Consider the following 8,259-nt stretch of genomic DNA (forward strand, 5'->3'; position numbering starts at 1 on the left):
CTTCAAACACCCTATGAATGAGATTTATTGTGTTTGAATATGTAAATATTGCACAATACTTGGTGGCCGAAATTTCTTGTGTAAAATTAAAAATTTTTGACTTCCGTTGCGCTTCCGGCCACCGTAACCGGTCCGCTTTCAAGTGGTATCCGAGCTATGGTTACGGTTTTTGTGTAATATTTACGTAATATTATGTTGAGATCGATTTCTAACCTCTTGAGAAATATTTTTGCATGATATACATCAAGGCCGAAAATTTTACAAACAAAAAAAAATAAAAATTTTCATGGCTGCCCGAGGGCTGCCCGAGGGGGCTGCCCGAAAATTTCGGGCAGCCGAGGGGCAGCCCCTTGGGCTGCCCGAAATGCAGTTTTTTAAATAAAAAAAAAAAAATTTTTGTTGTGGCCGGAATCCGGCGACGGAGCTCCGGCGACGGCGATGACGACTAGGGTTTCCAAAAGTGTTTTGGTGAATCTTAGTGTCATGGGCCTTGAGATGTTGGGCCATTGGATAGACAACATAATTTGTGAAATTTAAATGGGCCAAAATATTTTTTTGGTGAAAAATGGTTTTTGGGCCCTTAAGTTTAAATTTACAATTGTTGCACATATTTTCTCATAAAATAAATAATTGAAGTAGGACTTTAATTATTTATAGTAAATGGTGATTTACAAGAAATTCGATTATAAATAAATTAATTTGAAAGTAGACAAAGGTGTTTGTATACTTTGTTAATTTAATTTATAATTGTGGCGGTTAGTGATTTGATCAAGATATATAATATTGGATCAATTAATTATAGTGATAATTAATTGATGGTGTATGATATGTGATATTATGCATGAAGGATGATCAAAAGCCCAAGCCCAATTTGCTAGGTGTATGCTAGGATATTTGTGTTGTATGATTGTAATAATTATCAATTTAAAGTGGGCTTGGTTTATGGCCCGTTCCCACCCCATGAGATGTACCCCTATGTGCCATGGATATTTAATTGTAAATATTAGAATAGTGGAAGATCAAGATTGGAAGATGGTCGCCTTGATGATTATGAAGATCGAAGACATGTAATATTGGATGCTAATGTAATAATTTAGTTGCATTGCATCCCGTGCATTTACCCTAGGATTGGACCTAGGCCCGTGTTTGGCTCTCACGGGCCATTAGTTTTGGGGCAATTGATCATCCTTGTACTGTTTTCTATTTATAATATATGCATGATATGTTATAAATAATGAGTATGTGCGTTATTATTATTATAATAACAAAGTTGCATGAATCCGGCAAACATACGATCAAACATGGCGAGCTTTTAAAATAAAATTAATGATGAGACCTTTCAAAATTAAAAACCCTCATTTTGAATAAGATTCAAAATTAATATCAAGCCCGAAAAGGGGAATTATAAATTTGTTTATAATTTCCTTGTCTTCCATCGACAATGGATGCATGATGAACGCTACCCGTACTCGGGGCTCGGCTCATATTATTGAGGGGGCCCTGGGTGCCGGAAAGCTGTGACATCCATTGACATTGTGATGTGAACTACGTGGAACTCCCATGATTTCGGCTCATATTATTGAGGGAACTCATGGCGACCGTCCATTAAGATTCAACATCGATGGGTTAGGCTTGACACGTGAAGATGAACGACGTCATATTATTGGGTCCTAATCAAACGTGAGACAAAAGTTTACGTAGAGGGTTGCATTATGATGCAATTGGAAACTACCTTTTAGGAATTGTGATTGGCTGATATTATTCGGGATCACAATTCGCTAATTGGACCTTACGTACCTACTGAGGAAAGGAGTTTCCCGTTTTCACTAGAGGGTAGTGAAAGATGTCAAAACAGTGGGAGCAAATATTTATGAAGTAAAAGTCCAAACTTCATATCTTACTAAATATTTAAAATAGTCATCAACATTTATCTGTTTTTACTTTTCAGTACAAATCAACAATGTCTTCGATGCGCAATTCGATATCTGTAATACTCGACAAACACATATTAACTGGACCTAATTAACTCACTTGGCTAAGAAATTTGAAAATAGTCTTGAATTCGGAAAGGGTAACATATACATTGACTCAGTCGCCCCCTGTTGAGGCTCCGACTGACTGCACTCCCGAGGAATTGCAGGCTTACAAGGAATGGTGTGACCATGACTTGATAGCCAGGTGTTATATGCTAACTTCTATGAACGATGAGCTGCAGAGGCGTTTTGAGCGTGCAAAGAATGCTGCTGACATTCATTTGCACCTCAAAGAGCTCTTTGGAGAACAAACGCGTCCTCTTAGGCATGCTACAGTCAAGGAGCTGATCACTTTGCGCATGCGAGATGGGACCTCGGTCCATGAGCATGGCCTAAAGGTGATTGGGCTCGTGGACAAGCTCGTTGGCATGGATCTGATCTTGCCTTCGGAGTTGACCACCGACGTGTTGCTGTTATCGCTGCCTAGCTCATTTGATCCTTTTGTGGTGAATTACAACATGAACAAGATGGAACCGACCCTTGAGGAGTTGGTAAACATGCTTGTTACGTTTGAATCCACCATCAAGAAAGAGAAGTTGGTTCTTTATGTGGGTTCTTCATCTGGTACGAAGATTGATCCACATGGGAAGGGAAAGAAGAGTTCTTTCCAACGTCCCAAAAAGAACGTGCCCTTGTTGAGGCAATCTCCGAATCCTGTTGAGACAGCCAGACCAGTTAAGGCTGACAAGACTGGTGATGTTTGTCATCACTGCAAGAAGCCTGGACATTGGAAGCGAAATTGCAAGGAATATCTGGCCCAGAAGTGTTCTGGAAACGGTATGTTCTAAATTTAAGTAAACATTTCAATTAACTCTACTTCTTGGGTATTAGATACCGGTTGTGACTCACATCTCTGTAATGGGTTACAGGTGATGGGAAGAAGTAGGAAGCTTAAGGAAGGTGTGACCTTCTTGAGGATGGGCAATGGAGCAAGAGTTGCTACCAAGGCTATTAAGGATGTTTACTTATTGTTGAACAATGACTTTAAGTTAATTTTAAGAGATGTTTTGTTTGTACCTGTTTGGTGTAAAACATTGTTTCCATTTCTATTGTGATAAAAATGGATATTCTTGTTTATTTTGCAAAGGTGTTTGCAACATTCACAAGAATGAATGTTTAATTGGTACTTGAGAACTTGAAAACGATCTCTATAACTTAAAATTAAAAGATATTCCATTAAATGTCCATTCAAAGGCAGACACCATATGAGATATGGATGGGTAAGCCTCCCAAATATTCTCATCTTAGAATATGGGGAGCCCTGCTTATGTGAAGCAGGTAGTGGGAGATAAATTGGATAGTTGATCCATTTTATATTACTTTGTGGGATATCCAAGGAATTAAGTTGGATATCATTTCTATCATCCCCAAGAAACAAAGGTGTTTGTTTCTAGGAATGCAACCCTTTTGGAAAGGGATTTTCTATTGGATAGAAAAAAGGAGATGATAGAACTCGAAGAAGTTCGAGAGAAACCCGCAATTATAGAACCCACACCCGATGAGCCAAGAGAGGAGATACAAGCTCCTAGCAGGTACGAGAAAGTCTCGAGACCACCTATGAGGTATGGTCAGCTTCTTGAAGAGGGCCATGATGAGCCTAACCATGGATGTGATCCAAGGACCTTCAAGGAAGCGTTATCTGATGCCAATTCATCCAAGTGACTTGAAGCAATGGAATCTGAGTTGAATTCCATGCATTCGAACCAAGTGTAGGATCTTGTGGATCCACCTGTGGGAACTGTTCCCACAGGGACTTGGGGAGGATGGGAAGGTGTTGACCTTCAAGACGCGATTGGTGGCAAAAGGATATACTCAAAGACAAGGAGTTGACTTTGAGGAAACCTTTTCCCCAGTCGCAATGTTCAAGTCCATAAGGATTTTGCTAGCCATAGCTGCATGGTATGACTATGAGATATGGCAGATGGATGTTAAGACAGCCTTTCTTAATAGGGATTTTAAGAAAGTGATTTACATGTCTCAACCTGAAGGGTTTACATCTGTCGGAAGTGAGCATATGGTATGCAAACTTCGAGATCTATTTGTGGTCTAAGAAGGCATCTAGGAGTTGGAACCTCAGATTCGAGAGTATAATCAAATAGTTTGATTTACTAAGAATCCTGAGGAACCCTATATGTATAAGAGGGTCAGTGGGAGTGTTGTGACATTCCTGGTATTGTATGTTGATGACATTCTACTCATTGGGAATGATGTAGGAATGTTGCAATCAACTAAGATATGGTTAGCGAGTAAGTTCTCGATGAAGGACTTGGGTGAAGCATCTTTTGTATTGGGAATACAGATCTATTGAGATAAATCGAAAAGATGGCTTGATCTCACCCAGTCCACATACATTGATACCATCGTGAAGCGGTTCTCGATGGATGAGTCCATGAGAGGACATCTACCAATGTGTCATGGCGTGTCCCTATCCAAGTCTGTCTCCCAAGACTGATGCAGAGATAGTGGCGATGACACGCATTCCGTATGCTTCGGCAATTGGTAGCATCATGTATGGGATGATATCTACACGTCTTGATGTGGCTTTCGCACTAAGTGTAGTGAGTAGATATCAATCGAACCCTGGTCTTTCACACTGGAAAGCTGTGAAAGACATCCTCAAGTAGTTGAGAAGGACCAATAAATTGTTCTTGGTCTATGGGGTGGAGAACTAAAATTGGAAGGCTATACCGACTCTAGCTTCCAAAGCGATATCGATGACTCGAAGTCAACCTCTGGTTTTGTATTCATGCTCTATGGTGCTGCTGTCTCTTGGAAGAGTTCCAAGCGAGACAATATTACGGATTCCAGCACAGAGGCCGAATACATTGCTGCATCAGATGCAGCAAGGGAGGGTGTTTGGATAAGGAATTTCGTCCAAGAGTTGGGCGTCATTCCTAATGGAGTTACTCCTGTCCCGGTGTTGTGTGACAACACGGGAGCTATAAGTCAAGCAAAGGAGCCTAGGTCTCATCAGAAATCCAAACGAGTATTGAGAAAGTACCACATCCTCGGAGAGATTGTGGAAAGAGGAGAAGTGTCTTTTGACAAAGTCGGCTCCGCCGATAATGTTGTTGATCCACTAGCTAAGCCTTTACCCGGACCATTATTCGACAAGCATCGCGAATCAATGTGTTTGATGCATATGGGTAGTTGGCTCTAGTGCAAGTGGGAGATTGTTAGAGTAGGTGCCCGTCGAGCCAAGTGTTGGCCGAGTGTTCACAATGAAACTCTATGTATAAGCAATCTTTATTTTAATAATATTTGAAATTATTATTTTGTCAAATCTTTATCTGTATACCCATGCTAGTTGCATAGATAAAGCCCTTGAATATACAAATAGTAGAAAGAATATGAGATGCTCATATGATGAGTATCATGAAACTCATATTTGTAATACTGTATATTCTAAACGGTTCCTAGTCGATTCAGCCGCCACTAAGAAGGATATAGGCCGCTCGAGTTAGAGACTAGTATCTGCGATGTGAGTACCATGTTTCATTGGTAGGGGACATTGTGATGTCCGAACATGCAGATAGGTGCTCCTTGTAGAGTGCACTGAACAACCCTCCATAAAAGGACTTTCCAAGTGGTTCTCACTTATCGAGTGGAAAAAGTCCTGGTTTATGGTTGTACAGAATTAGTCCTTATGACCCGGGACAACATTGAGACTCTATGTGCTAGCGTTTCACTTTGACTTGTTTACCGACTCTTATGGGGTCATTAGGTGGCAAGGTTGGGTGTTACGGCGAAACATATAGGAGTCGATGCATTGTAGTCGGGGATTCACCGCTTACCTACGGGTATGGATATCCTATGTGTTTTTCATGTATATGTGGGTTGAAATCTCTGATCAGAGTATGGTGATAATTATGAAAGGGGTTTCATAGATTACACCATCGATGCAACCACAACATGACACATAGTATCGATTCATTGACAACTCTCGATAGACCAATAGTTGTCGAATCGGTCGGGATATATGAGTTGAAGGGACCGTACTGTACGCTAACCATAATTGAATGGTTCTTGCAGGCACTATCATGTGATACCTAGGGAATCACGTAAGCGATGCTGCTAGGCGTTTAACGTGATTGGTTGGGTACTATCAGACTTGAGTTCTGACGTTCTTACTATCAAGGAGTTGATAAGTGAGAATGGAGCAATTGGGGTATGCTCGAATAAGGACATGTTTAGTCCGAATCACATGGAGATGTGAACCCACGGCTAGTTGTATCAATGAACCATTGAGGGCCACACAAGTACTAGCTTTGTAAATCCCGATGAGAAGTAAAATAGTTCAATGTGTTGAACGGCTTATAAATGTGTTTATAAGCGTAAAGAAAAGAAAAAAAAATAGAAGTTTGACTTATATGAGAGAAATATAAATTTTAATTTATGGAAGTGTTCCTAGATTAAAATTTGGCCAAGTGAATAATGTATTTGAAAATTGTGATTTTCATAAACATTATTATGGACTAAATTAAATTAATTCAAGTGTTGAATTAATTAAACACTAGTGGGCCTAGTAGAGTCCAAATAATTAAATTAATTCAAGTGTTGGATTAATTAAATTACAATGGGCCTTGTAGAGCCCAATTGGAATTAATTATTTAACTAGTGGGTTTGAGTAAAATCAAGTAAAGTATAATTGAGCCCAAAATTGTTTGGGACAATTAAAAGTCCATGGGCCTTGTAATAGTTACAAGCCCACATGCAAAGTATGCTAGGTTTTGCATGCTTGGGAGGTGAAGAGGCTTGGAATACTTTTGAATAAAATATTGAAAAAGCATGGGATCACTTTTTGACACACCCAAGGCTAATCTTCCCTCCTCTTTTCTTTGAAGTGGCCGAAATATTGGAGACAATATTCTCTCATTTTTCTCTCATCTTGTGTTCTTCAATTTGTTGGAGAACACTCTCTTCTCATTGAAAAATCCTCTTGATTTTCTAGTGCAAATCAAGAGGGGTTTTACATAGCTTGTGGTGGGCTTGATTTAGGAGAAAGGAGGAGGAGCTTGTAGACTCATCTTGCCAAGAAGAGCTTAGTTGCTAGTCAACTAAGTTGGAGCCATCATCAACTTCTTGAAGTTGATAGGTAAAATTTCTTCAAACACCCTATGAATGAGATTTATTGTGTTTGAATATGTAAATATTGCACAATACTTGGTGGCCGAAATTTCTTGTGTAAAATTAAAAATTTTTGACTTCCGTTGCGCTTCCGGCCACCGTAACCGGTCCGCTTTCAGTATTTAGCGTGCAGGGGTTAGCTAGCAACGCAAGGACCTAGCCTAGCCTTAGACCATACCCTAGTGGGTTTGAGACAAGGCTTGTAAGGGTTCAACACGTGCTGGAACCAACCCCAAGTGCGGATGATCGGAAGGGAAATATTTGGTCTCGGGTTGAGAGATTTGGCAGAATAACGTTTGGGGTTGAGCCGCGGCTTGCATGGGTGTGCAGCCATGAGTTCCTTAGGTCAGAGGGGTCCTAGGGTGGCCTAGTGTAGTTTGACTCGCCACTGGTTCCCTGGTTGTAGGCTAGAGACGCAAATATGGAAGGAGGCAAGTAGGATCCGTAGCATATGGGAAGTCTTGAATTGTCCAGAAGTTGGTGAGGGCTGTTCGTAGGGTTTAGGGGTCTGATTTTGGGAATTGTAGGGCCTTTTGATGTTTATTAGATGGGGTAAATATTTGGGAAAAATTTGGTTAAATTTCAGTTCGATTCGGATTAAAACCGGGACCACGGTCCAAGTTTTAAAACGAATCGATTAAGTTTTGCAACGAGCTTGAGTTTACGTCTATAGAATGCTTTTAAATATGTTTTGAGATGATTTAAGGAGTTTTTTAAGCTTCGAGTCCAAATTTTAGAGGTCCAAGGGTAAAACGGTAATTTTGGATTTCTAGAGGCAAAATGGTCATTTTGCACCCGAGGTAAGATTTTGGTCTTGGAAGCGCTTTGAGCATATTTTTATCATGTTTTAAACGTTTATGAATCACGTTTATGATTTTTATGTAATTATGATAAATACGTTGCATGCTTGGTTTAAAAAAAAATTATGTATATGCATACTTTTATAAATGGTGAATATGATGACATGTTTTTAAGCAAGGAAATTGGTTATGACTGACGATGTATATGTATACGATGACATGAGATATGTTGATCTGAGGCCAAGGCTCAGTAGACGGGTAATGTTGTCGCTGATGTCCCCGTCGCCCGGTACCGTGGT

This window comes from Primulina eburnea, chromosome 17 (assembly GCF_022965805.1).
Source record: "Primulina eburnea isolate SZY01 chromosome 17, ASM2296580v1, whole genome shotgun sequence".
In the NCBI taxonomy this organism is placed as follows: Eukaryota; Viridiplantae; Streptophyta; class Magnoliopsida; order Lamiales; family Gesneriaceae; genus Primulina; species Primulina eburnea.